This window comes from Lissotriton vulgaris, chromosome 10 (assembly GCF_964263255.1).
Source record: "Lissotriton vulgaris chromosome 10, aLisVul1.2, whole genome shotgun sequence".
Classification (NCBI taxonomy): Eukaryota; Metazoa; Chordata; class Amphibia; order Caudata; family Salamandridae; genus Lissotriton; species Lissotriton vulgaris.
In genome coordinates, this window is record NC_141698.1 from 288,414,491 (window position 1) to 288,442,262 (window position 27,772).

The window sequence follows — 27,772 nt, forward strand, 5'->3', positions numbered from 1 at the left end:
GAAGCTGCCCAGTCCGGAATTGTCTGGATCTTGGGTTGGAGTGGCTGAACTTGACACCACCTACCAGGTGACCACAGTATACAGCCCTTCCCCATCTTTCACTTGCTTGCCTTGATAGTGAGGCCTGTACTCTGCAGAGCCCCAAGGATCCTTCCAAGGAGGATCAAGTGATCTGCCATGTGGAGCTATAAACAACAATATCCTCTAGATAGGCTGCACTAAAAGACTCCAACCCAGCAAGGACTTGGTTCACCCACCTTTGGAAGGTAGCAGGAGCGTTCTTTAATCCACAGGTGTAGTAAGCTGCCTCTGTATATACTATACCAAAGTGAGGTATAGTGTCCATAGAGTCCAGTTGAACCCCAAAGGTAGGCAGAGGTTAAAGCAGATAGCACCTTACTCTCTATTTGTGGTAGTGCGGGTGAGCAGTAAGGCTTCATCAGAGGGTAGTGTTAAGCATTGTTGTACACACACAGGCAGCAAATGATGTCACACACTCAAAGACTGAACTTAGAACAATATGTATAAAAAATATTATTTAGTTACATTTATGTTCAAGGCATGTAGGGCTGCGGAATTTATATTCGTGCATAGATCGCCGCCTAGTGTTGGGTCCGGATGATTGCACATTGTTGTCCTGGAAGAGTCTTCGAAGTATCACGAGATAGGTGGCTCCTCCCCTTGACTACAGTGCGCATGGGCATCCTCTCCATCTTCAGATTGTTTTTTCCGCTATTGGGTTCGGATGTACTTTCTTGACTCAAGTTCGGAATCGATATAAAAGACTTTTCGTAAGGCCAAAAGGCCTTCGGGGCGTCTGTATTGTCTCTCCTTCGGTGCCTGTTCTTGATCCAGTTCTTCGAACAGGACGTCGAAGGCCGTTTGCCTTTTCGACACCAAAGGCCCCAACAACGATCAACGATGGAACGGAGCCCGTTCAAGAGATGCTCCGTCTGCAACTCCAAATACCCTCACATTGATGTGCACCCAGTGTGCAATAAATGTTTATCTCCGGACCACAATGAGGCCAGCTGTATGGCCTGTTCCAAGTTCCAGTCTAAGAAGGCGCTTCGACTTCGACGCGCCGCACGACAGTCGGCGCAAAAAACGGCGCCTGACCCGGAGAACATCTTCGAAGCCGATGACGATGAAGGCGTCGATGAAGAGGTTCCTGACCAGCAGTCGGACCCTGCGTTGGAGCAAGACTCTAACTTCGAGGTGGACGAAGAAGACGACTACGTCCATGAGGAAGACGTCGTCGAGGTAGGAGACGACACAGAGGCCATCGGAGCCGTCGATGACTACTCAAGCGATGAGCAAGGCCCACCCGCAGTCGCGGGACCCAATACGGACACTGTACTCTCTACGGCTCAGGTCGAGGCATCGCCGGAAGGCCTTAGCCAAGATCTAATTCCACATTCTACAGCCCTGTGTCAAAGCCCGGCTAAGAATACTTCTATGGAGCCATCGGTCGATCCACAAAAATCGAAACCGAAACCGGCAGATGCAAAATCGAAACCGAAACTGCTGAAGACAGTTCTCGGATCGACGGCCTCGGATTCGTCGGCTCCGATCAAGTCTAAAAGTGTCATCGACCCTTCGGGGTCACATGGTGGCGTCGGCCCGAAGAGCAAGGCGCCGAAGCCTGTCTCTACGGTCAAGCACGTCGCTTTGACGCCGTCAACGTCCAAACATGGCGACACTGACAAGGGACTCAAGGCTAAAAAGACTGTTGATCCGCAGCTTACAGCCTCCAAGCCAATGTTAAGCAAGGCCTTCGAGTCGAAGAACAAACCCGACCCGAAAGAGCATATCGCGTTGAAGCAAAAGACCGTGCCTGATGCGCACCAGGAGCTCGAGTCGACGCAAGGCCGCAAGCAAGCTGGTGATCCATCGAAGTCAGTCGGATCGAAGACAACACCACCCTCAAAAATAGGTTGGTTCGTCTCCAGTGCTTCCTCCACCAATTAAATACGGACTGCCTCCAACCGCTCGACCCAAAGCGTTCGAGCCACAGAAGAGTACCGAGACGTCCAAGAAGGTGTCGGTCCTTTCCAGGTCTCAGTCCATTCAGGAGGAGGTGGTGTTCCAGGCACCCTCATATGACAATCAGTCGAAGCTCTTCATCGACTCAGATTCAGGCAGACTCACCATCCACAAAAGGAAAATCGCTCCAGAACATCCTTTGGAGTCATACAAAATCCCTCTCAAAAGGAAAAGGGATTCTGCCACCTCACCTGTTCTCTTTGAACCTGTGGAGTCATATGCACAACACTATGCCTATTCTCCCACACGCACCAATGAGGATGTGGGGGAGGGATACAATGAGGATGAATTTACTTATCCTGCTGACGCAGATCAGGAGGAACCTCAACCCTGGACTGACCCCGTTGACCCTGATGAGCCACACATCACGCCTGATACTCCGTCATATACTGTCAAGACCTCGCCTACTGAAGACACGGCGGCGTTTAATGCATTGATTGAAAGAGCAGCCAATAACCATGACGTGGAAATGCACGCTGACCCAGTGGAGGAAGACTTTCTGTTTGATACCTTCTCAACCTCAGAAAGATCAGTAAAGACATTGCCTATGCTAAAGGGTGTCCTTAAAATGCTACTGACCTTTTCAAGGAGACCACAAGGGCAAGGGTTGTAAACCCAAGGATTGAAAGGAAATACCGGCCTGCGCCTGTGGACCCTACGTACATTAAAGGCCAGCTCCCATTGGACTCCCTAGTAGTGGCTAATGCTTGCAAGAGAGCAAACTCTCAAGCAAGTGGTGATGCTCCTCCTCCGGACAAAGAATCCAAAATCTTGGAAGCTTCTGGCAAACGTGTAGCGACTCAAGCGGCTAATATTTGGAGGATCTCAAATACACAAGCCCTATTAGCCAGATATGATAGGGCCCACTACGACACGTTAGAGCAGCTCCTACAACACCTGCCTGATGCTTATAAGGAGGGAGCAGAAATGCTGATACAGGAAGGAAAGTTGATTTCAAATGCATCCATCAAGTGTGCACTCGATGCAGCAGACACTGCAGCTAGGGCAATCAACACTAGTGTAATGCTGAGACTGCATGCCTGGCTCCGCATCTCTGGTTTTAAACGAGAGATCCAAACAACTTTGCTCAATCAGCCAGTAAACCCTGACTTTCTTTTTGGTCCTGATGTAGACACGACCCTTGAAAAGATTAAAAAAGACACTGAGACAGCAAAATCCATGGGGGCTCTGCAGTCACAACAGTTCAGGGGCGGTTCCTTTCGTCGCTCCTGTAACAGGGGAGCCTCTAGAGGTCAAGCATCGCAGCAAGCCCAATACAACAAGGGGAGCACACAGACCACCTATAACAAAAATAACAGGGGTGGATATCGTGGGAACAGCACCAAAGGCAGAGGACGTGGAAATAATAATGCCAGATCCTCCGCCACCAATAAACAGTGACGCCTTGTCTCTGCCCCCAGACCATATAACACCGGTCGGGGGAAGACTCCAGCAGTTCCTGCCAGTCTGGGAAGGCATTACCACAGTCAGGTGGGTGAGACAACTTATCCAATACGGCTATTGTCTGGAACTAACCTCCACTCCTCCCAATATACCCCCAAGGCACCGTCCTATGTCGCCAGAGCACATGCACTTATTGCAGCAAGAAGTACTCTGCATGCTGCATAAAGGGTCAAACAGACATAGCTTCAAAACACATTGTTTTATTCACAATGTGGTGATCTGATGCATATATTATGCTAATTCACATTCATTAGTCTGTAATTATTTACAGTGCCCCAAGGGTGGGAGAAGGGGGAGGAGGTGTGGTTGTGTTGGGAGTTGAGTGAAGGAGAAGGGTTCTTAAGTGACAGTAAAATCAACGAATAAGACTTATTTCACAAAATTACATATTAATGTACAAAAAACCGGACCAACAGGTTCATATGAATTATTTTACACACAAATCATACTCCAGATGTACAGTAAATGAGAACAATGGGGTATGGAGTTGACAGCGAAGAACAATCTGTTGTCGACGTTTCGACCCTCGTGCTTGCAGATATAAATGTTAATCTTGCTGTGGGGTCTTCCTCAGGACGGGGGAGTAGGGGACACGTGACCACATCTGTGGTATACAACGGACCCGAATGGATGGGGGTTCAGGGTAGGTATCAAGAATGAATCGAGATCACGTTTGAAAGCGTGGTGTATTCTGATTCTACAGGGTCCGATATGTCGTCATTGGTATGATTGCTCCGTCAGCCGTGATCAAAAAACGTCCGGCGTAGGGTAGTATTCGATAGCGCTATGGCAGTGAGTTGATTGAAGGGCGATCGTGGATTGAATCCTGTGCCGATCTCTGCTCACAGACGCAATGGCCATTGCCTTTCAAGCGTGATCTCGATTCATTCTTGATACCTACCCTGAACCCCCATCCATTCGGGTCCGGTGTATACCACAGATGTGGTCACGTGTCCCCTACTCCCCCGTCCTGAGGAAGACCCCACAGCAAGATTAACATTTATATCTGCAAGCACGAGGGTCGAAACGTCGACAACAGATTGTTCTTCGATGTCAACTCCATACCCCATTGTTCTCATTTACTGTACATCTGGAGTATGATTTGTGTGTAAAATAATTCATATGAACCTGTTGGTCCGGTTTTTTGTACATTAATATGTAATTTTGTGAAATAAGTCTTATTCGTTGATTTTACTGTCACTTAAGAACCCTTCTCCTTCACTCAACTCCCAACACAACCACACCTCCTCCCCCTTCTCCCACCCTTGGGGCACTGTAAATAATTACAGACTAATGAATGTGAATTAGCATAATATATGCATCATATCACCACATTGTGAATAAAACAATGTGTTTTGAAGCTATGTCTGTTTGATTGTTTATATATTTTTGGTTATTGTTCTCACTTTACTGGGACCCCTTCCAATACTTCAATTGATAACCCAGGTCCCCGTAACTTTATCTGGGTACAACCCCCCTACTAATATCCTGCTGCAAAAAGGGGCCATAGAACTCGTGCCTTTAGAACAGCAGGGTACAGGGGTGTACTCACTGTACTTCTTAATCCCAAAGAAGGACGGGTCTCTCCAGCCCATTTTAGACCTCAGACCTCTGAACCAGTACATCTTGTCAGAACATTTTCACATGCTGACTTTACAACAAGTTCTGCCATTGCTCAGTCAGGGGGACTTCCTAGCAACCCTAGACCTAAAGGATGCATATTTCCACATTCCCATCCACCCAGGTCACAGGAAATATCTCAGGTTCACCGTCAACAACCAGCATTACCAGTTCAAAGTCCTGCCTTTTGGGGTCATTACTGCCCCCAGGGTGTTCACGAAGTGCTTGGCGACAGTGGCTGCGCACCTTCGGAGACAACACATCCATGTCTATCCTTATCTGGACGACTGGCTTGTCCAAGCGAAGTCAGCCCAGCAGTGTGCCAGCCACATGTCCTGCACAATTCACCTCCTACACAGTCTAGGATTTTCACTAAACTACCCAAAATCACACCGTCAACCTGCACATGTACAACAGTACCTAGGTGCGACAATAAACACTCTGACAGCGACAGCGCAGCCCAACGCTGTCAGAGTCAACAACATGCAATTGCTGATTCAGAAGTTCAGGCCCCAGCACTCGCTCCCAGCGCAGGTATTTATGCAGCTGATAGGTATGATGGCCTCCTGCATCTTCATAGTCCCGCACGCAAGGCTACACATGCGGCCCCTTCAAGAGTGCTTAGCACGACAGTGGAACCAGGCTCATGGACATCTAAAAGACCTAGTGTTGGTGACCGGTCGTGCATACAACTCTCTGCATTGGTGGAATACACAAAACCTTTGCAGGGGACGACCGTTCCAAGAGCCTGTCCCACAAATAGTGCTGACAACGGACACATCTCTCCAGGGCTGGGGAGCGCATGTCCTCCATTATACCGTGCAGGGACTATGGACGACGCAGCTGCAAAAGATGCATATCAACCTGTTGGAGCTGATGGCAATCTTCATGGCACTGAAGGCATTCAAGTTGCATTTGTGCAACAAAGTCGTGCTGATCCGGACGGACAACATGACTGCCATGTATTACATCCAGAAGCAGGGAGGCACACACTCTCCAAAATTGTCTCATCTTGCCCAGAGCATGTGGAAGTAGGCCATTCAGAGGAACATGTTCCTCATGGCGGAACATCTCCCGGGCAAGGCCAACCAGATGGCGGACTGCTCAGCAGGCACAGTCATCAGATGCACGAGTGGGAGATACACCCCTCGGTGCTCCAACCATATTTCCAGCAGTGGGGTCATCCAGAGATAGACCTATTCGCCACACAGGAAAACGCAAAATGACAAACCTTCGCCGCCAGGTTCCCACACCCTCAGTCTCAGTGCAATGCGATATGGATGAACTGGTCAGGCAGATTTACGTACGCTTTTCCTCCAGCACCGCTCTTCCCGCTTGTGGCACGCAAACTGCGACAACACTCCATGACACTCATCCTGGTTGCTCCAACGTGGGCAAGGCAGGCGTGGTACACCACGTTCCTAGAACTTTCCGTGGTGCCTCACCAACGACTGCACCTCACTCCCAGTCTCCTCACTCAGAGCTATGGAGACATTCAGCACCCAGATCCGCAACAGTTGAGCCTTGCAATATGGTTCCTGAGGTCATAGAGTTTGGCTACCTCAACTTACCCCCTGACTGTATGAACATCATCAAGGAGGCAAGGAGACCTACTACCAGGGCATGCTATGTGGCCAAATGGAAGTGATTTGTCATTTACTGTTCCAATAATGACATAAATCCGCTGGATGCGTCCACGCAAAACATTATCTGTTATTTGCTACACCTATACAGATGCAATCTGGCATACAGTTCCATCAGGATACATTTGGCTGCAATGGCAGCTTATCTTCAAAACAAACAGCATCTTTCTCTTTTCAGGGTGCCAGCCGTTAAAGCTTTTATAGAGGGACTCAAAAGAGTGATTCCTCCCAGACACCCTCCTTCTCCTGTCTGGAATCTGAACGTGGTTCTCACCAGATTAATGGGACCACCCTTTGAACCTCTTCACTCTTGTGAGATACAGTTTCTAACCTGGAAAGTGGCCTTTCTAGTGGCAATCACATCGCTAAGAAGAGTTAGTGATCTTCAAGCACTAACTATTCAAGAGCCTTTCACGCATGTTCATGCTAATAGGGTAGTGCTGCGTACCAACCCCACATTCATGCCTAAGGTGGTGTCGCAGTTCCACATTAACCAAACCATAGAGCTACCCGTTTTCTTCCCAAATCCTGATTCAGTGGCAGAACGAGCACTGCACACTTTAGATGTTAAAAGAGCTCTCCTGTATTACTTTGACAGGACAAAGGATTTCAGGAAAACCAAGCAACTGTTTGTTGCCTTCTCCCCACAACACAAAGGCAACCCTATTTCCAAATCCGGTATAGCCAGATGGATTGTTAAGTGCATACAGATCTGTTATCAAAAAGCTAAACGCACATTAACAGTTCCCCCAACAGCGCATTCCACACGCAAGTTAGGGGCATCCATGGCTTTCCTAGGTAACATTCCCCTAGAGGATATATGTAGAGCAGCCACATTTACCAAACACTACTGCGTAGATGTACACTCCAAACAGCAAGCTGCTGTAGGACAGGCTGTTCTCAAAACTCTTTTTCAGACTGCTGCAGCTGGCACGGGCAACCAAAGCTAAGGAGGTAACTGCTATTTATTCTATGCACAGATATGAATTCAGCAGCCCACATGCCTCGAACGGAATATGCTACTTACCAGTATGCATCTGTTCTTGGCATGTAGGGCTGCTGACATTCATATTGCCCGCCCTCCTCCCCAGTGCCTGTCGCAGCTGTAGCACTCAGAATCATTCTCAGGCATGGTCATCACTTACTGTATTACACTCCATCTCTGCCACAATGGCAAAAAACAATCTGAAGATGGAGAGGATGCGCATGCGCACTGTAGTCCAGGGGAGGAGCCACCTATCTCGTGATACTTCGAAGACTCTTCCAGGACAACAATGTGAAATCATCCGGACCCAACACTAGGCGGCGATCTATGCACAGATATGAATGTCAGCAGCCCTACATGCCAAGAACAGATGCATACTGGTAAGTAGCATATTCCTTTTTAGAACCAAGCAAGCCTGGTACAGGTAAGTGTAAATGGTACTTTTCACAGCAGATTGAACAATACAAGCAAGCTGAATGAAACTGTCTTTGTTACAGGTTTATAAATACTTTCAATACAGTGGAAATTACTGTTAGATCACTATGGATTACTTTATGGATTACTTTTCCTACTCGTTGTGATATGCCTAGATATCACACTGGGACATTTCCGAGAGAAAAGGTAAGTAAAGCAGTTTTTAGATATTTGCGGTTTTTCAAGTTTTCATTTAAAACCAACTCCACAACAATTTTCGCAAAAATGCACACAATATCTAGAACGTGTCAAAGTCCCACAACTATCATAAACAGACATACTAGACCTTGGTAAATCGATAACTGTATCGGAAGTGGCTAAAGCCATTAAAACCCTGAAAGAAAACAAAGCACCGGGTCCAGACGGCTTTACAGCCAAATTTTACAAAACATTCTCAGACCTATTACAACTAACCATGCTAAAAGTATTTAATAATATCGGGAGCGCGAGCAGCGTAACAGACTCAATTGCAGAAGCCAACATTATAGTAATCCCCAGAGAAAGGAAAGGCCCTTTACAACCAAAAAACTATAGACCGATATATCTCATAAATGTAAACTGCAAAACCTATGCGAAAATTTTGGCCACGAGACTTAACAAATGCCATCCAAAATTCATAAGCAACTCCCAAGTAGGCTTCATTTAATAATATATGTCAAACGACAATACTGGTCTTCTCTGTCACGTCCTTGAAAAGGCGAACAATACTAGCGCACCATCTGTAGCTTTAACTCTAAATGCAGAGAAAGCGTTCTACAGAGTATCTTTAAGTTTAAGTTTAAATCACTTCTAAAGCGCACGTACACCTGACGGTTTCATGGCGCTGTGGTTCACTAAGCCTCAATTAGCAGGGGGGGCCAGGAGACAGAAAGAGACTCATTGGGGGAAGGCTTGTGAGAAAAGAAAAGTTGTTAATGCTTTTCGAAACAGAGGATATTGGGTGAGGGACCTGAGATGAAACAGAAGTGAGTTCCAGAAAGTGGGGGCGATGGTGGAGAATTTGGAGCCTCCCCATTTTTTTCGACGAAACCGGGGGACAGCCAACAGGTGTTGGGAAGATGATCGTAATTCTCTGTTATTTTTAAATCCGGTCCTTTGACCTAGGAGAATCATTTATAATAAGCATTGGCCTAGCCAATAGGTCTTGCCTTTTGGACCTTGTAAGTGTTTAGCCATGCTATACATTATCCTGGGTGCTGTGCCGTCAGCGATTAAACAGTTGGCACTGGCAAACCTGCATATTTTATTTATGTATTTAATTATTTCTACAAACTTGTAATAGCCATTAACTTTTAAAGACAATAAAAAATGATTGCCATTTGTGGCCCGCTGCTGTCCATATGCCACAAAAGCACGAGGAACAAAAGAAGCAAAGCTTGCACAAACACATCTCCCTTTGATGTCAGTGAATGAAAGTAAACATGCAACAGGAAGTAATTTAAGAATAATTTCAAGAAATGGAGAGCAGAAGCACCTGAGGAATGTGCTGTATATGTTACAAAAGAAGAGTGCTAAATAGTTACTTTTGGTCAGGAACCCGTTTTGTATGCGCCCACCCATACCTCATGACTTTCATCATTGGAAAACTCACTTTGTTTAGAGTTCTTTGAGAAAATGAGAAGATTCCAATATTAGTGGTTGACTTTAAGCACGTACTTGTACTTGCGTTATATCTGAAAAACACATCATAGAAACTCTCTTCACACTGGATTAAAAACAAATACTTCTGTTGTGTTCCATGTAAGAGATAAGGATCATGCTAATAAAAGGAACTTGCCACAACAAGTCTGTGTGTGGTTCTTACAAATTCCAAACCAGTGCTTTAAGTAGACAGACACTGTCAGAGGATTTCCTCCACTTCCTTACTCTAAATGGAAGAGAAGCAGGCCTTTGAGGTATGCTGCAATACGTTTAAAGTACCAGCACTTTCTAAGCACAGAAGTACACTGTATAGTGAGTAGCAGCATTCCCATATTTGCACTTAAATCACTGCTTCAATCATGCACCCTACATAGTACAGCAGGCAAGCCTTTTAGTGCCCGACTTAGGTGTAGTAGCTAGCGCAATATAAATAGCGGGATTCAATTTGGCAGCCATGGCGCTAGTAATTGAAAGGTTACCCTTCTAAGGAGTTTTTACAGTGTGCTCACATAATAACCAGGTCACCACGAATGTAAAGTAACACCTCCACCCCGCTATTCCAGTTACAAAGTTCACCTGATGCCGAGCCCAGAAGCCCCAGTTCAGCATCAGCCCAACCTCCGCTGAGCAACAAGCTGCAGCAATTTGCACCAGCTGCTGCTATGCTTGTCACTGCATTGCCTGTCTAGAAACATTGTCCAACCTATCAGATAACTGGGTAGACTGATGATTGGATAAAGCAGCCCCATTTAGCGTAAATATCAGTCGTCCCGGAGATGCATATTTCCAGCTGTTTAAGGAGAAATTCAATAATTTATGTAATGTAGTTTAAAAACAAACGAATATAAACACTTGAGAAGCCATATATTCCCGGTTGAAGGTTAATATAAGAAGTAAATATGCTTCTGCAAGACTAGTGCCAAATATTGATTATAAGTCCCACTATGCACTTTAAAAAAATAAAATAAAAGCTTCTTTAACAATATTCAGTCACTCTCAATTACCTCATCTGAATCTTGCCCATTAATTTGTCTCTTGCTTACTGTATTTTTGAAGACTAATTTCAGAGCATCGGCTGAAATGGCTGAGTCTCATGGAGTACTAACACAGAGAAAAACATTGGTTGAATCCCGGTCTTCCAATGCGTCCGTTGTGTGGACGGCATTGCAATCATGAGGGTACAGGAGGAGCAGGCAGGAAGATAATGAGTGGGGGATGGGACAGGAACAAACTTTTGTTTTGCTGTTCTTGAACATCCAAAAACCGGTAGTTGAACAAGATCAGAACATTATTTACAGGTCTGTTCACAGAAACGGCAGAGCGAGTGCGGTGGAAGCACGAGAGCAGTGTGTGGAAAGGGTGTGTTTGTGCATCTCTCCACATGCGTGTGTGTAAAAATTAAATATGAAAGGGAAGAATAAAAAAGCATTGGCAAAGCCAATATTTCTCTACTTTGGGACGGGACCTTCTGGCTAACAAGAAAATAACAAAGAGAGCAAGTGCACGCAAAAAAACCAAAAAACGTGAGTGGTGATGCCTTGCCGGCCACCAGCTTGCTATGCTATTACTCGCATGCATGCGCGCTCTTGTGCGCGTTCAAGCAAGCTGGTGGCCGGCAAGGTAGCACTTTTAAAAGCAGCTGCTAAGTGTCTCATGCGCTGGATCAGGCCGAGACCTAAAAATGGTCATGGCCCTATGCGAGAAACACTCTGCGTGAATTGCGATTAATGGCTCCCTTTCCCAGCCACTCACCCTTCAACAAGGCACAAGACAAGGCTACCCACTTTCCCCTTCCCTATTTCTTTTAGCTTTAGAACCCCGTCTACAGATTATAAAACAAAATACTGAAATCACCGGGATAGGCTTTAATGATAAACAGGTTAAATTAGCCACTTATGCGGACGATATTCTAACTGTAACAGAAGATCCGAGACCCTTAATCAAGGCTCTTATGCACACAATTGAAACATACTCTGAACATTCAGGTTATGAACTAAACAGAGACAAATCAGAAGTAAAGCCATTAAATATTCATTGCACAACAGAGGTCTTGGGGTCATCCGGACTGTCATGGCATCCCGGATACATAAAATACCTTGGAATTGAGTTTGGGAATAACATACTAGACACAATACACCACAATGAAAACACTACCCTAGATCAAATTAAACAAATATTAAACAAATGGTCCCCCAAATTTATGACCTGGTGGGGCATGATCGAAACAATAAAAATGATCACCCTGTTAGTAAATTACCTCATCAATTTGCTACCCCTCTTATTGTCAGAAGACTTTCAGCACAAACTAGAAAAACTGATCTCAAAATTCACCTGGCAGGATAAGAAAGCTAGAATAGCCCTAAAAAAACTCAGGCTAGATATCACTGGGTAGTGTTAACCTGGCCAACTTTAAAGACGATAAATCTGCCTTCTTAGCAAAGCAGGGCTCCTACTGGCTCTACCTTCCCAATAACTACACCCCAGTGCGGCTTGAAATAGAAAAGGCCATTTTAAACAATCGAAGCCCACTCACCCAATTAAATTCCAACTCAACCAAGATAGATAGATCAAAATCTATATTTAGAAACACAAAAACATCTCTCTTAAAACTAGACAAGAAACTCCCTACAAGTATAAGATTCTCAAACCTTGCATCTCTATGGAATATTTGTAACATTAAATACAACGGTCAGCCTATATACTTTCACTCATGGATGAATAAAAGTATTTTCTTCCCACAACAACTAGACTGCTCAACATACCCTATAACCTTCTCGGAACTCCAAAATACATACAAATTTGATAAAATGGAATTCTATAACTTCCTTAAAATCAGAGCGGCCATCTCGAAATCGAAACTGCATAGAGCAATCCCATCTCTCCCTAGCTTCGTTCTAAAAATTAATAGCTTGGGTCATCAAGTCTCCCACATATATAAACTCCTACGCCCTAAATCCTTGCACTTAAACAAACAACTAACATCATTCTGGGAACAGCATTCGTCTAACCCCATGACTGACACAATGGGTTCAAATCTGGAAATCAGTTACTTATCAAAAAATCTCCCCAGTTCTGTTACAAACGAAGCTATGGCTCATCCACAAGGCATACTGGACCCCAGCATGCCTACACGCACAACATATCCTTTTAGATCCCACTTGTTGGAACTGGTAAGAAGAAGTAGGAGATTTAGCTCACCTCATCTTCCACTGTAAAGCTTTGTCCACCTCTTGGGACAAAGTGTTTTCATTTATATCTAGCTTATTTAATTGCCATCTAAAAAAAGAATTGGCTTCCCTGATCGCTGGTTTTCTTAATGCAGACTTAGAAAGCCAAGCAGATAGGGCGTTAATGGACCTTTTACTCACATCAGAAATAAAAATAGTCCTAAACAACTGCAAGAACACACACAAGGCCATGTTTAATTGTTGGATTAACTGGATCACGCATATTAGGAGCGCAGACAATCTATCTCTCCAACATTCACCATGGAAATCTCCAGATAGACACATCTGGGACAGGTTACACAATTAACCTCAAACAAACCACCTTAAACTTCCATAGGTGTAAAACACCAAATCATACAAGTACCAACACGACTACCTCACATAGATATACCAGTAGCCAGCGGTCCAATCTGTCCCAACCATAAACTGCAACCCTGGTCAATGTACGACTAATGCGCAATGCTCACAATAGATGAAACTTAATGGCTCCTCTCCTCTCACTCCTTTTCTCTTCTTACTTTTCTTAATTACTTATCTGCGTTTTATTAATTTTAAATTGGATTAGTCATCTGGATCAACCACAATCTCCGGACTGCTGTGTGACTTCTCCATTATGCATGATTTCAGGCCACTTTATGTATTATTGTTTACCTAATGTATTATTTATGTATAATCTGTTATTCCAAAAAACTCAATAAAAACTTTTGAAATAGAGAAAAGAAAAAATGAAGCAGTCGATTCAGTCCTATGGGAAGCAATGTGGTTATCGGTTTCCTTGGGTTTGGGAGGTGGCTTTCCGGGGTTAGAACCTGGGTTCCCCCCAGATCAAGGATGCACTCTCAAAGCACCCTCAGCGGCACTAGAGTGGCCGGGTGCAGAGTTCTGTGTCCCAACTTATCCAATAGGGGATGCCAGTTGGTGGCTGCTCACGAGCAGGCCACAAGGTTGTGGGAGCAAAGCTCCTGGAGTTAGGCTCAGGGCAAAGAGGGATCTGAATTAGCACATAAGGTGCCCCCGCAGGGGTAGCTGGGTTGCGGGTGCTGTTTTGGCATCGGGTGCCCTGTTGAACTCAATGGGGATTCTCGTTTTTGGTTTTTAGCTGCAGGCTCGCTCTAGGAAGACTTCCGAGAGGAACCAAAAGCTGGGCAGCTACGTGGAGGGCTCAGGGACGTAGGTGCACCTCAGGTTCTTTTCTCCAGGGCGCAGCGCAGCTGGATGCAGGGGTGTTTTCTGAGGTCCGATTTCACCTCACCGGGCCACTCCGTGTTGGGGGGGGTCTTCGTGCATAGGCTGCCGCCAACGTCGGAAAGTCCTGGAGGGGTCGACCCCTGGTGGGCTCGGACTCTGGAGGGGTGGCAAACCTCGCTGGGACCGGTGGGCCACTCGAACTCGGGCCATAGGCGACTGGTGCAGTGGTGGGTTCAGGCATCAGGTTTCTTTGTCCTCAGCAGGCTCCGAGTCTTGCTTTGAAGATTCTTTTGAACAGAGCTGCTGTTCACAGGAGATCCGGTCTTTGTTGAAAAGCAGTTGGTCCTCCCAGGGGTTCTGGAGGTCGCTGGCTGTAGAACAAGGCAACTTTTGTCGCAGGATCTATGGAAACTGCAGAGGGGCTGGTAGGACTTGGGGCCAAGTCAGTTCTTCTCTGAATTCTCCTCTGCTGAGCGTCTTCTTTCGTCGTCCTTCTTCGGTTGGGGGAATCTGCCTTCTTGGTTCAGGGCTGCCCCCTAGATACTGTGTTTAGGGATCTTGAGGTCAGTAGCCAGTGGTCTACTGACCTTAGGGTGACTACACCCTTTGTGTGCTCACCCCAATTGGGGAAGTGGGCACAAACCCTAATCCTGAATGGAGAGTGCCTGCCATCTGAAAGATGGCGGGCACTGAAGAGTTGGCTTCACCTCGCCTCCCCCACCTGAGGAGTTGTGTTGGCAGAGGTGGGCACACCTTCTGGGCTGTGCTAGTTTTTCCTGCCGAAAAGGATGGAAGGCTAGAAGTGGGCCTGCTCCTGATAGCAGGAGAGGCTACGGGGTCACATTACAAAGGCGGCTAGGCCTTTGAAGCTTCACTGCCACAGATGGCTCTTCCTGACCTATGGGAGGTGTGCCCACCTCTGCCCAGGGCGTGAAGGCTCCCAACCTAGGGGTCCAGAAACATGTCTCGTTGTGGCAGGATGGTGTGTACCAGTTAGGGAGCCCACCAGGGGCTGGTCGTTTTTCAGGGGGCATCTCTAAGATGCCCTATGAGTGCATTTTTAATTAAATCCCACACTGGCATCAGTGTGGGTTTAATGTGCTGAGAAGCCTAATACCAAACTTTCCAGTTTTCAGTAAATCCATTATGGTGCTGTGGAGTTCGTAATGACAACCTCCAGCACCATATACTTTTAATGGCATTACTGCACTTACATTGTCTAAGAATTGGTCTAGACACTGCAGGGGTACAGGGCTCATGCACCTGTATCCTCACCACTGGTATAGTACACCCAGCTATAAGGGTGGCTGACCTATGCTAGGGCAGTGAGTTGTAGGCATGGCACACAGGGATGTGTGCCATGTCGACTCGTTGCACAAGTTACTACTTGTGTAACGATATATCTGTAAGAGACAGTAGTTAGTGATAGATTCCTTACCTTAGAATATCCCCAGGCGTCAGACTGGATCCGGAAATTTTTGCGTAGCAATATCCCTGCGCGTCGGTAGGCGTCGTCTGCGGCTCCGCATCCGTCGTCGGTGTCGTTATCGCCGGAATGACGTCGTCGGAGTACTTAGACGCCGCCCATGCGCGCTGACATCAGTTCTGATACACAATTTTTCTGCGCCAGATACGCAGAGCCATGATAGAACCAACACTGGTGCCATGAAACTAGGGCCCTGAAAGGGGAAGACCTTAACCCTAGATATCGGTTCGCAGAACGGGGAGGATGGGTGGGTCGGTAAGGAATCTATCACTAACTAATGTCTCTTACAGATATATCGTTACACAAGTAGTAACTTGTGCATCTGAAAGAGACACGTTGGTGATAGATTCCTTACCTTAGAATAGATACCCCAGCCATACCATCCCCGGTGGTGGGTCTGCGAACCAATAATCACACCAGAAAGTCCTGGAGGACGGAACGCCCAAAGAAGCCATCCCTCCGGACTTGACTGTCCAGGCAGTAGTGTCTTGCAAACGTGTGCAGCGAGGCCCACGTTGCTGCCTGGCAAATGTCCTGCAAGGGCACTCCTCGGCCCAGGGCAGTTGTAGTCGCCTTTGCCCGAGTAGAATGAGCCCGCAATCAAGCAGGAGCCTCCTTTTTGGCCATGGAGTAACATGCCTGGATACACAAGATGATCCGCCGCGAGATGGTCCTCTTGTGCACCGCCTTTCCCTTCTTAGCGCCCACGTAACCAACAAAGAGTTGGTCATCCACCCGGAACTGGCGTGTGCGATCCAGATAGTAAGAGAGCGCACGTTTTGGGTACAGACGGTGGATCCTCTCTTCCTCTTTCGAGGGATGCGGAGGCGGAAAGAAGGTGGGCAAGGTAATGGACTGCCCGATGTGGAAGGCTGGGACAACCTTGGGCAGGAAAGAGGGTCTCGTCCGCAACACAAGCTTGTCCGGATGGACAGAGAGGAAGGGCGGTGTAGAAGAAAGCAGAGGTGATGGCCACCAGGAAAGCAGTATCAAAGTAAGAAGACAGAGAGGACAGTTATGGAGCGGCTCAAAGCACACATTAGGTAAGTAAGTACAAGATTCAAGTCCCACTGGGGCATCACGAAGGGAACAGGAGGGAACATGTGTGTGATGCCCTTCAAAAACCTATTTACAATGGGGGACTTGAACAAGGAAGGCTGATCAGGTAGCCATAAGGAGGAGGAAAGGGCAGAAAGGTACCCCTTGAGAGTGCCTAGAGCAGAGCCCTGCTGGGCAAGAGAAAGGAGAAAGAGGAGAACCTCAGAAAGGAGTGCAGAGAGTGGGTCCACAGCCTTTGCTGTGCACCATGCCACAAATCTGTTCCACCTGCAGGCGTATACCTACTTTATGGAGGGACGCCTGGCTGCCAGAATGATATCACAGACTTTGTGAGGCAAGTCAAATGGCCTCAACTGCCGCCGCTCAATCTCCAAGCTTGTAGGTGGAGACTGGACGGGTTCGGGTGCAGAACCGCCCCCTGCTGCTGCGACAGAAGGTCCTCCCGAAGAGGCAGACGAATCGGGGGATCGACTGACATGCTGAGTAGCTCGGGATACCAGTATCTTCGTGCCCAGTCCGGAGTCACAAGAATAACCTGTTCCCGGTCGCGCCTGATCTTCTTCAGCACTCTGGGCAGAAGTGGTATAGGCGGAAAGGCGTACAATAGACCGCAACGCCACTCGCGACGAAAAGCGTCTCCGAACGAGTGCCGCCTTGGAAATTCCAACGCGCAGAACTGATGACATTGCGCGTTCTCTTCTGTGGCGAATAGATCTAACCGAGGCTCTCCCCATTGCTGAAAGAGGCCTTGCGCCACGTCCGAGTTCAGACGCCATTCGTGATCCATCATACACCGACGGCTGAGTTTGTCCGCCCTGGCATTCAGAGAACCTGCCAGGTGTTGAACCACCAGGGTCACGCCCTGATGTTCCAGCCACTGCCAGAGGCGCAGAGCCTCCTGGCATAGGGTCCACGACCCCACCCCGCCCTGTTTGTTGCAGTACCACATGGCGGTGGTGTTGTCCGTGTAACACCTGCACTACACTCCCCCGGACAGAGGGGAGGAATGCCTTCAGTGCTAGTCGGATCGCCCGCAGCTCCAAAAGGTTGATATGGAGCCGGTACTCCGCCGGAGACCAGAGGCCTCTGATCTCCGCCTCTCCCATGTGGCCTCCCCAGCCCTGGAGGGACGCGTCCATCACAACCATGTGCTCCGGGTGGGATAGGGAGAGGGATCTGCCACTGACCCAATCGCGGTCCGTGAGCCACCACTGCAGCTGTCTCGCAGTGCCCTCCGAGATCAGGACTTGGGCGGACAGGTTGCCCTGATGCTGGGCCCACTGAAACTTCAGGTCCCACTGCAGAGCCCGCATCCGCCACCGGGCGTGATGCACCAGAAGGATACAGGAGGCCATCAGCCCCAGAAGCCGCAGCGTCAACCTGACCGAGACTCGGGATACAGGCTGAAAGATCGGAATCAGAGCCTGAATATCCCGAACCCGCTGTTCGGGTGGATAAACCCGAAACTGCGCCGAGTCTAGAACCACTCCGATGAAGAGGAGCTTCTGAGAGGGACACAGGTGCGACTTCGGCACATTGATGGAGAACCCCAGCAAGTGCAGGAGGTCGGCTGTAGTCTGGAGGTGGCTGACGACTGTCTAGGGCGAGCCCGCCTTTAACAACCAGTCGTCGAGGTAGGGGAAGACTGACACCCCTAACCTGCGCAGATGAGTTGCGACCACCGCCATCACCTTCGTGAATACCCGTGGGGCGCTGGTAAGGCCGAAGGGGAGCACGGAAAACTGAAAGTGCTCGTGGCCTACCGCGAACCACAGGTAACGCCGGTGGGCCTGCAGGACGGGGATGTGAAAATAAGCGTCCTGCAAGTCCAACGCTACCAGCCAGTCTCCAGGGTCCAGGGCAGCTAAGACCTCAGCCAAAGTCAGCATCTTGAACTTCTCCTTCCAGAGGAAGCCGTTGATATTCCGCAGGTCCAAGATAGGGCGTAGGCCCCCTTTGCCCTTCTTGGGTACCAGAAAGTAGTGGGAGTAACAACCACACCCTACTTCTGGCCCAGGAACACGCTTGATGGCCCCCTTGGCCAAGAGGGCCGTGACTTCCTCTTGCAGAAGTTGCAAGTGATCCCCCGACACGCGGTGGATTTGCGATGGCATGGCTGGAGGGGTCGCCTCGAAGGGGAGGGAGTAGCCCCTTCGGACGATCTGCAGCACCCACCTGTCCGACGTGACAGTGCGCCAGTGGGAGAGGTGATGGCAAACCCTGCCTCCCACTGGCTTCACATGGTCCTGAAAACTCGGACTAGGAAGGTTTTGAGGCAGGTGCTGCGGAGGGAGGTGTGGACTGGCCTCGCCGTTGTCCCCGACCGCCGCCATGGCGGTTTCCACGGCCGCCACCACGCTGTTGAACATTCTGCGGTGCGTGGCTGGCAGCACGTGTGGGGGCGCCCATCCTTGGCCATGAAAGGAGCGAAAGGCACCCGATTGCTGGCGTGTGGCCGAGAGGCCCAAGGGCTTGGCCGTAGCCCTGGAGTCCTTAAAACGCTCAAGCGCATGGTCTGCCTTGTCGCCAAAGAGGCGACAGCCATCGAACGGCATGTCCAGAAGTGTGGCCCGGACATCGGCCGAAAAGTTGGCGGACCTCAACCAGGCGTGGCGTCTAACCGCCACTGTCGTTCCCATCACCCTGCCCAGTGAGTCCGTGGTATCCAGCCCACACCGGATGGAATATCGCGCTGCATCTCGGCCCTCCACAAGGGTTTGGGCGAGTTTAGCCTGGATCTCCTCCGGACATTGTGGCAGCACGTCCGCGACCGCGTCCCACAGAGTGTATGTGTAGCGACCCAAGAGACAGGCGGTATTGACAGACTGCAGCCCTAAGCTTAGGGACGAGAACACTTTCTTCCCGAACTGTTCATATCTCTTGGATTCCCGATCGGGCGGAGCCGACGGGAATGCGGTCTGGGAAGTGGAGGCCTGGATAACCAGGCTCTCGGGGGTGGGATGGGTGGACAAAAAGCAAGGGTCGCCGGGGCCGGGCGGTAGCATCTGGCCACGTTCCTATCCACAGGCGACCTGTGGCAGGCTTGGACCAAGTGCCCACAAGAACGTCACCCAAGGCCTCATTGAAAGGCAGCAGAGGTTTGCTGGAGCTTGACTGCGGTTTGAGGACCTCTGTGAGGAGGTTAGTCCTCACGGCCGCGATGGGGAGCTCAAGGTTTAAGGCCTTGGCTGCCCTCGTCAACACTACACTGTAAGTAGACCCCTCCTCCGAAGCCACGGTTGGAGGGGAGACAAATCCAGTGTCTGGGGAAGTGTCAATACCACTGGCCTCCCCAAGCTCATATGTCCAGTCCTGTTGATGCTGGCACTCCAGTGCCAGAGGGTCCTCAGACCCCTCCCAATCTCCCTCTTCGCCCGTCTCCTGTAAAACAGGATGAACAGACTGGGCCTCCTCATGGAAATAAAAATCTCCAAAGGCCGTCGGAAGCGGCGCCTAGCGGCGCCGTTCCGGTGCCAGAGTCGGACCGAAGGGAACATTGGGGACGGCGTCCACAGTGGGCGCCGGGGGCGACACCCGTGGGGCCTGCGCAGGTGAGGTCGTGTGGTCGACCGGCGACGACCCGGATCCGGAAGCGGATCCGGTGAGGTCCTGCGGCGCCGGTACCGAAGTCGCCGGCGGCGTCAGGGCCGAAGCACCCGACCCGCTGGGGCCTCCAGCCAGGACCGTTGGGCCCGGAGGCGCCACAGAACCCGACTGAGGAGGGAGGGACCTCATTGCCATGAGGTGCCGCTCGATCTCCTGCGGCGTCGCGCCGTGCCCAGGGACCCGAAGGTGTGGGGCAGGCGGCGACGCTTGCGACTCCCTCGGAGCCGCGTGGGCCGTGTCGCCTGAACCCTCGGCCGCATCGTGCAAGCGTCTGGGTGGGTCGGAGGAACGATGGCATCTCTCCGACCTCTCATGCCTCTTACCTGAGGACTTGGATCCCGACGACCGATGTCCACTCCCGGAGCTGCGATGACTCTGAACCCGCGACCGGTCCCTCGACCTCCCGTGGGACCTGGACCGGCGCGGGGCCGACTGCCGGAGCTCGAGTCGCTTGCGGGACCGCTCCCGCTTAGCTTTAGACATAAGGGCCCGGCAATCGGAACAGGTGCGGTCGTCGTGGCCGAGGCCTAGACACTTCAGGCACCGGCGATGGAGGTCCGTAACCGACATCAGTCGGTCGTACTTCGAACCGGGTTTGAACCCGGACATCCCTACTGGCACCGATAGTCGAGGAAAGAAATGATCAAAAAGTTCAGTCAAAAAATGACTAGGGGTAGAGCTTCTCCGGATCTGCGCTAGCTGACGCAGAAAAAAGAACTGACATCAGCGCGCTTGGGCGGCGTCTAAGTACTCCGCCAACATCATTCCGGCGCTAACGACGCCGACGACGGACGCGGAGCCGCGGACGACGTCTACCGTCGCGCAGGGGTATTGCTACGCAAAAATTTCCGGATCCAGTCTGACGCTTGGGATAGTCTAAGGTAAGGAATCTATCACTAACGTGTCTCTTTCAGATACTTTGTTCTGCACCAAAACACTTAGCCTGCAGTGGCAGTTTGTGTGCGTAAAGGTACAGGGCCTCTAAGGGTGGCACAATAAGTGCTGGAGCCCTTAGAGGCTTTCCCTGGCCACAGTGCCATTGGTACCCATGGTACCTTTTAAAAGGGTCTGACGTGTGGCCAAAAAGGTACCAATTGGGGGGGTACAAGATACAGTTTTAGTAAAGAGCACAGGCTCTGGGAACCTGATTGGCTGGACCCACGGTGCATCAAGTCAAAGTGCATCAGTAGTCTGGCGAAAAGCGGATGTTACTGCAATAGAAAACCAGCTTTGTACAACAGGGCATCATCAACTTCAAGTGCATACAATACAACAAGGCTCTCAGGCATCTAGTTGTCTCTCCACGCTAAAAACCTAATGATCAAAATTGTGGAGTGCGCGTTTAAACACACTCGTAGTCAAACATGCTCTTGAATGATCTGACTGACAGCCAGCAGCTTGATGTGGTTTTCGTAACTGAAACCTGGGTGAACACTAGCCAGGATCTAATAACTGCGAGCCCTTTGGACTATTTTTTCTGTAGATTGGATAGAGCACTAATAAGGGGTTGAGGTTTATGCATTATTTATAAAGATTTCCTTAAAACCAAATTTGACGTAGCATCCTCCTTTGATTGTGAAGCGTTGTCTTTCTGCTTTGAGCTTACAAAAAAACAATCTTTCAAGAAAGTTCATTTATTGCCCTCCTGGCACTAGGAGTTGCTTTTTGAAATCCTTTGGCGCACAGTTAGAAGCCGAGGTTTGTGCTAATGATTTCACCGTCTTAGAGGATTTCAATTTCCATCTTGAGGTACCCACAGATAAAGACACCATTGTTCTCCTGGAAACCATGAATGCTCTTGGCCTCCCGCAATTACTGCATAAGTTTACTCATCTGGCTGATCACAGACTAGATGGGGATCTTCTCAAATAACTCTCATATTGCAGTAAAAGACTTCATGCCGTTATCTTGGTCCGACCGTCCTGCCGTGATTTTTGATATCGATATTTACCAGATAGCCCAATCTAGCAATGCACGCAGCGGTCCTCCTAGTTACCGTGCTTGGAACAAAACTGATGGCAGGCATCTTACTCAGCTACTTCTATGCTCTCAACCTATACTCTCCCAGGACCCTGAACAAGGGACGCTGGAATACTCGGAATGGTTAAACACAGCCATCTAAGCTAGTCCTCCTTAAATCAACTAATGCCAGTAGGAAAAACCCTCACACCATTGTTTACAGATGCACTTCTACAGGAAAAACAAAACTGGAGAAGGCTTGAAAGAAAATGGATGCCACACTATGGTGCACATGAGAAAGAAATATATGTTCGAGACATATGGGCTGCAGATGGTACATTTATGAATAGATCGCCATCTGGTGTTGGGATCGGATGATTGCACTTGTTTTTCTCTTGGAGAAGTCTTTTGTCGTCACAAGACCGATGACTCCTCCTTTGGGTGCTGGTGCGCATGGGCATCGGCTCAATCCTTAGATTGTTTTTTTCCACCATCGGGTTCGGATGAGGATCGAAGCGTTCCGGATCGACTTCGAGAAAAAAGTGATATTTCGGAGCGTATTCCCTTTCCAATTCGACGGTATTGTTATCGAGCGCGAGTTCATTTCCACGCGCTTCGACGTCAACAACAAAATTTCAAACTTCTACGTCGACGAGACTGGGAGGCCTATCTCGACGTAGTCCAGCCAGGAGTCCCTGTAAAGGACTCCATTCAAAAGATGTCCAACGTGTGGTGCTACGTTCCCACACAAGGACCTACACGAGGTGTGCAACCTCTGTTTATCACCTGAACACGAATCCAGGGACTGTGAAGCCTGCGCAGCATTCTCCTCCAAGTCGACGATTAGAAACCGTCGAGCCCGAAGACACGAGGTGTCGAGAATACAGTCAGAGGCAATCCCGGAGCTGTTCGAGGCCCAGCACCCCGAAGAGGAGGAGGAAGAAGAAGTCAGGGTCAGAAGTGGACGACTCAGACGTCGAAGAAATCGACGTTCATCGAACCGTGAGTGACGGCGTCCCCTTACCGAAAAACTGACCCAGTTTGGTGTCGACCCTGCCTTCGAGCCCGGTCAGACTACCGAAAAAAGTTTCCGGCGCCCCGCCTTCGGGCTCGGCAACGAAACCGAAACACTTAGCCTCCCACCATGTTGGATACGAGAAGCGGTCGACATCGACACCGAAGCTCCATACAAAGGAAGTCTCGCAGTCGAAACATTCCATGTCGAAACCGAAACATGCTTCGACGTCTAAGACTTCCTCGACACCGAAAAAATCGGATTGGAGCAAGCACTCCGTGCCGAAAACAGAAAAACTGACGGTCAGAAGCAAAGGCACCTTTCGGAACCAAAAACTTGGGTACCGACGCAGGAGCATCAGACAGATCCAAAACAAAAGACTTTGTTTATCGATCCACAAACTGGCAAGGTGGTGACAAAACTACCTAAAAAGAGGAAGAATGAACAGTCGGACGACAAAGTTCCTCCTCCTAAAAAGAGAACAATGGGGACAAATACAACTCCTCCCCTTTCTCCTCAACCTAAAGACACACCCTATTCTCCTCACACTCAGCTATTCCTCCACCTTCTACACCACGACCATCTACACCTCAAACAGATGTAGAAAGTGTCACAGGGGAGGGAGAACTTCCTAGGGATGACAACACTGTCCCAGATGAAGCAGACCCATGGGAAGATTATAACGCAGGGTCAGATAATGATAATGACCCTGAACTGTATCCCTCAAAACCTTCACCACCTGATGATAATACAGGTTTCGCACAGTTAATTAATAGGGCAGCAAAATACCACAAGGTAGACTTACATTCGAAACCTCAAATAGAGGATTTCCTTTTAGAAACACTACCTGCTGCACAAAGAACATCAGGAACACTACCAATGCTTATGGGGCTCCTCAATCACACATCAGACATATTCAAAGACCATGTGAGGGTTAGGGTATTAAACCCAAGAATTGATAAAAAATATAAGGCAGCCCCAAAGGACCCAATATTTATCAAAGGACAAATACCTCTGGACTCGCTAGTAGTCACAAACGCTCGTAAGAGAGCAAACTCATTAACTACAGGAGATGCTCCTCCTCCTGACAAGGAGTCCAAGTTAATAGATACCTCTGGCAAAAGAGTAGCATCCCAGGCGGCAAACATCTGGCGCATAGCTAATACGCAAGCGCTACTTGCACGTTATGATAGGGCTCATTATGATGAGTTAGAAAAACTCATTACACATCTCCCTAAGGAACATCAAAAAAGGGCAGATCAGCTTATACAAGAAGGGTAACGAACACTTCCATTAAGTGCTCCTTAGACGCAGCAGACACTGCAGCAAGATCCATAAACACCAGTATCATGTTAAGAAGACATGCATGGCTCAGGGTTCAAACAAGAGGTACAAACATCCTTATTGAACCAGCCTTTTGATGAGAAAACACTTTTCGGCTCAGGTACAGATGAGACGTTAGAAAAGATGAAAAAGGACACAGAAACAGCTAAGTCAATGGGAGCATTGCAACAGCCAACTCAAAGGGGTTCCTTTCGTAGGTCCACCTATAGAGGCGGATCAAAGAATACAGGCACAAGCCAGCAATCTACCTCTTTTACACCAACATCACCCAGAAGTAATTCTAGAGGCAATTACAGAGGTAACAACAACAAAGGTAGAGGTCGCGGAAATAACAACAACCGCAACTCCCCTACCCCAAAACAGTGACTTCATACAGCTCCCCCCAGACCATGTAACACCGGTCGGGGGACGCATATCACAGTTCCTACCTGTCTGGGAAAACATCACATCAGACAGGTGGGTGAGACAAATTATCCAACAGGTTTATTGCCTAGAACTCACATCTACCCCACCAAACATCCCCCCCAAACAGCGTCCAATGAGTCAAGATCATCTAACATTGTTAAAACAGGAAGTACTATCACTGCTACAAAAGCATGCCATAGAGAAGGTTCCACAACATCAACAGGGAACAGGGGTATACTCTGTACTTCCTAATTCCCAAAAAAGACGTGTCTCTAAGGCCAATACTAGACCTCAGACCTCTCAATGCATCCATAAATTCGGAACATTTCCACATGGTCACGCTCCAACAAGTACTTCCTTTACTGAAGAAAGGGGACTTTCTTTCTACACTGGATCTAAAAGACGCTTACTTTCATATCCCAATTCACAAAGCCCACAGGAAATACCTCAGGTTTGTCGTAAAAGGACAACATTATCAGTTCAAAGTCCTTCCGTTTGGGGTCACAACAGCACCAAGGGTGTTCACAAAATGCCTAGCAGTGGTTGCAGCTCACCTAAAAAGACAACAAATACATGTCTTCCCTTACTTGGACGACTGGCTAATAAAGGCCAAATCACAAAAAGAATGTCTTCAAAACACACAAAAAACCATTCAATTGCTGCACCAGCTGGGGTTTACGGTGAACTACACAAAATCACACCTGCAACCAAACAGAGCTCAACAATATCTAGGGGCTACTATAGACACAGAAAAAACCAGAGCATACTCCAATCCAGTCAGGATTCAAACAATGCTCACATTGATTCAAAGATTTCAACCACAACACTCACTAACAGCTCGAGTGTTCATGCAGCTATTAGGGATGATGTCCTCTTGCATACTGCTATGCCAGACTACAGATGGGTCCGCTGCAAGAATGTCTAGCAACACAGTGGAATCAGGCTCAAGGTCAGATTACAGATCTGGTGTTGGTAGATGACCACACATATCGCTCTCTGAAGTGGTGGAACACAACAATCATTTCCAAGGGGCGGTCGTTCCTAGAATCAATTCCACAAGTGATATTAACAGCAGATGCATCGCTCACCGGATGGGGAGCGCATATGGAGAAATATACAGTACAGGGAAGATGGACTGTACAGCAAAAAGGACTGCATATCGATCATCTAGAACTACTAGCAGTGTTTCTAGCATTAAAAGCTTTTCAAATGCAGATTCTCACCAAAGCAGTCCTGATCAGAACAGACAACATGACAGCAATGTATTATATTCAAAAACAGGGGGAGGGGACACACTCTCTCCAACTATCCAGACTAGCGCAGGAGATTTGGAGATGGGCCATTCCTCAAAACATCTATCTGTTAGCCGAACACCTACCAGGAGTTCAAAATCAGATAGCAGACCTCTTAAGCAGAGAGTCAGAACAAATACACGAATGGGAACTGCACGACCAAATACTGCAGCCATTCTTCCAAAGATGGGGACAGCCAGAGATAGATCTCTTTGCCACTCATCAGAACGCAAAATGCCAAAGCTTCGCATCCAGGTACCCACACCACCTGTCGCAGGGCAATGCATTATGGATAAATTGGTCCAACAAATTTGCATACGCTTTTCCCCCTCTCCCACTAATTCCATTAGTGGTTCGAAAACTGCAACAACATTCCATGACCATGATACTAGTAGCACCCATGTGGGCACGACAGCCGTGGTTCACCACGCTCCTGCAACTCTCACAGGTGCCACATCAGAAGTTAAGAATATTACCCATGCACCTTACTCCGAACCATGGAGAAATAATGCACCCAGATTCCAAACAATTGAACCTAGCGATCTGGCTCCTGAAGTCATAGAATTTGGATACTTGAATTTACCTCCAAGCTGCATGGAAATCATTAAGCAAGCAAGACGTCCTACCACCAGAGCATGCTATGCAGCAAAGTGGAAAAGGTTTGCTGTATACTGTAACAGTAACAACATCAACCCTCTGGATGCATCCACAAAAATATTATTTGCTACTTACTACACTTACAGCAATGTAACCTTGCTTACACCTCCATTAGAGTACATCTTGCAGCTATAGCAGCGTACCTGCAAAACAGGCAACATCTATCCCTGTTTAGAGTGCCAGCAATAAAAGCCTTAATTGAAGGCCTCAAAAGAGTCATTCCACCAAGACTACCGCCTTCCCCGGTCGGGAATCTCAACATAATACTCACCAGACTAATGGGACCACCTTTCGAACCTATGCATAAGTATGAAATACAATTCCTTACATGAAGGTGGCCTTTCTTATAGCCATTACCTCCCTCAGAAGAGTGAGTGAATTACAGGCATTCACAATACAAGAGCCATTCCTACAGTTAAACCAGAATAAAGTGGTTTTTAGAACAAACCCAACATTCTTGCCTAAAGTAATTTCAGCATTCCACATCAATCAACCAGTGAAACTACCAGTCTTCTTTCCAAAACCACAGACGGTAGCAGAAAGGGCCCTACATACATTAGATGTCAAAATTGAAATATTGTATTGCATAGAAAGAACACAAACTTTCAGAAAAACCAAACTACTATTTGTAGCGTTTTCCCCAACACATAAGGGCAATCCT

At 48.4% G+C, this 27,772-nt stretch overlaps 1 protein-coding gene across 2 annotated transcripts in view; it reads left to right on the forward strand.

The window, feature by feature from the left end:
- LOC147685146 (uncharacterized) overlaps window positions 1–27,772 on the forward strand; it is a 693,800-nt gene that overhangs the window by 354,906 nt on the left and 311,122 nt on the right. The window lies entirely within an intron of this gene.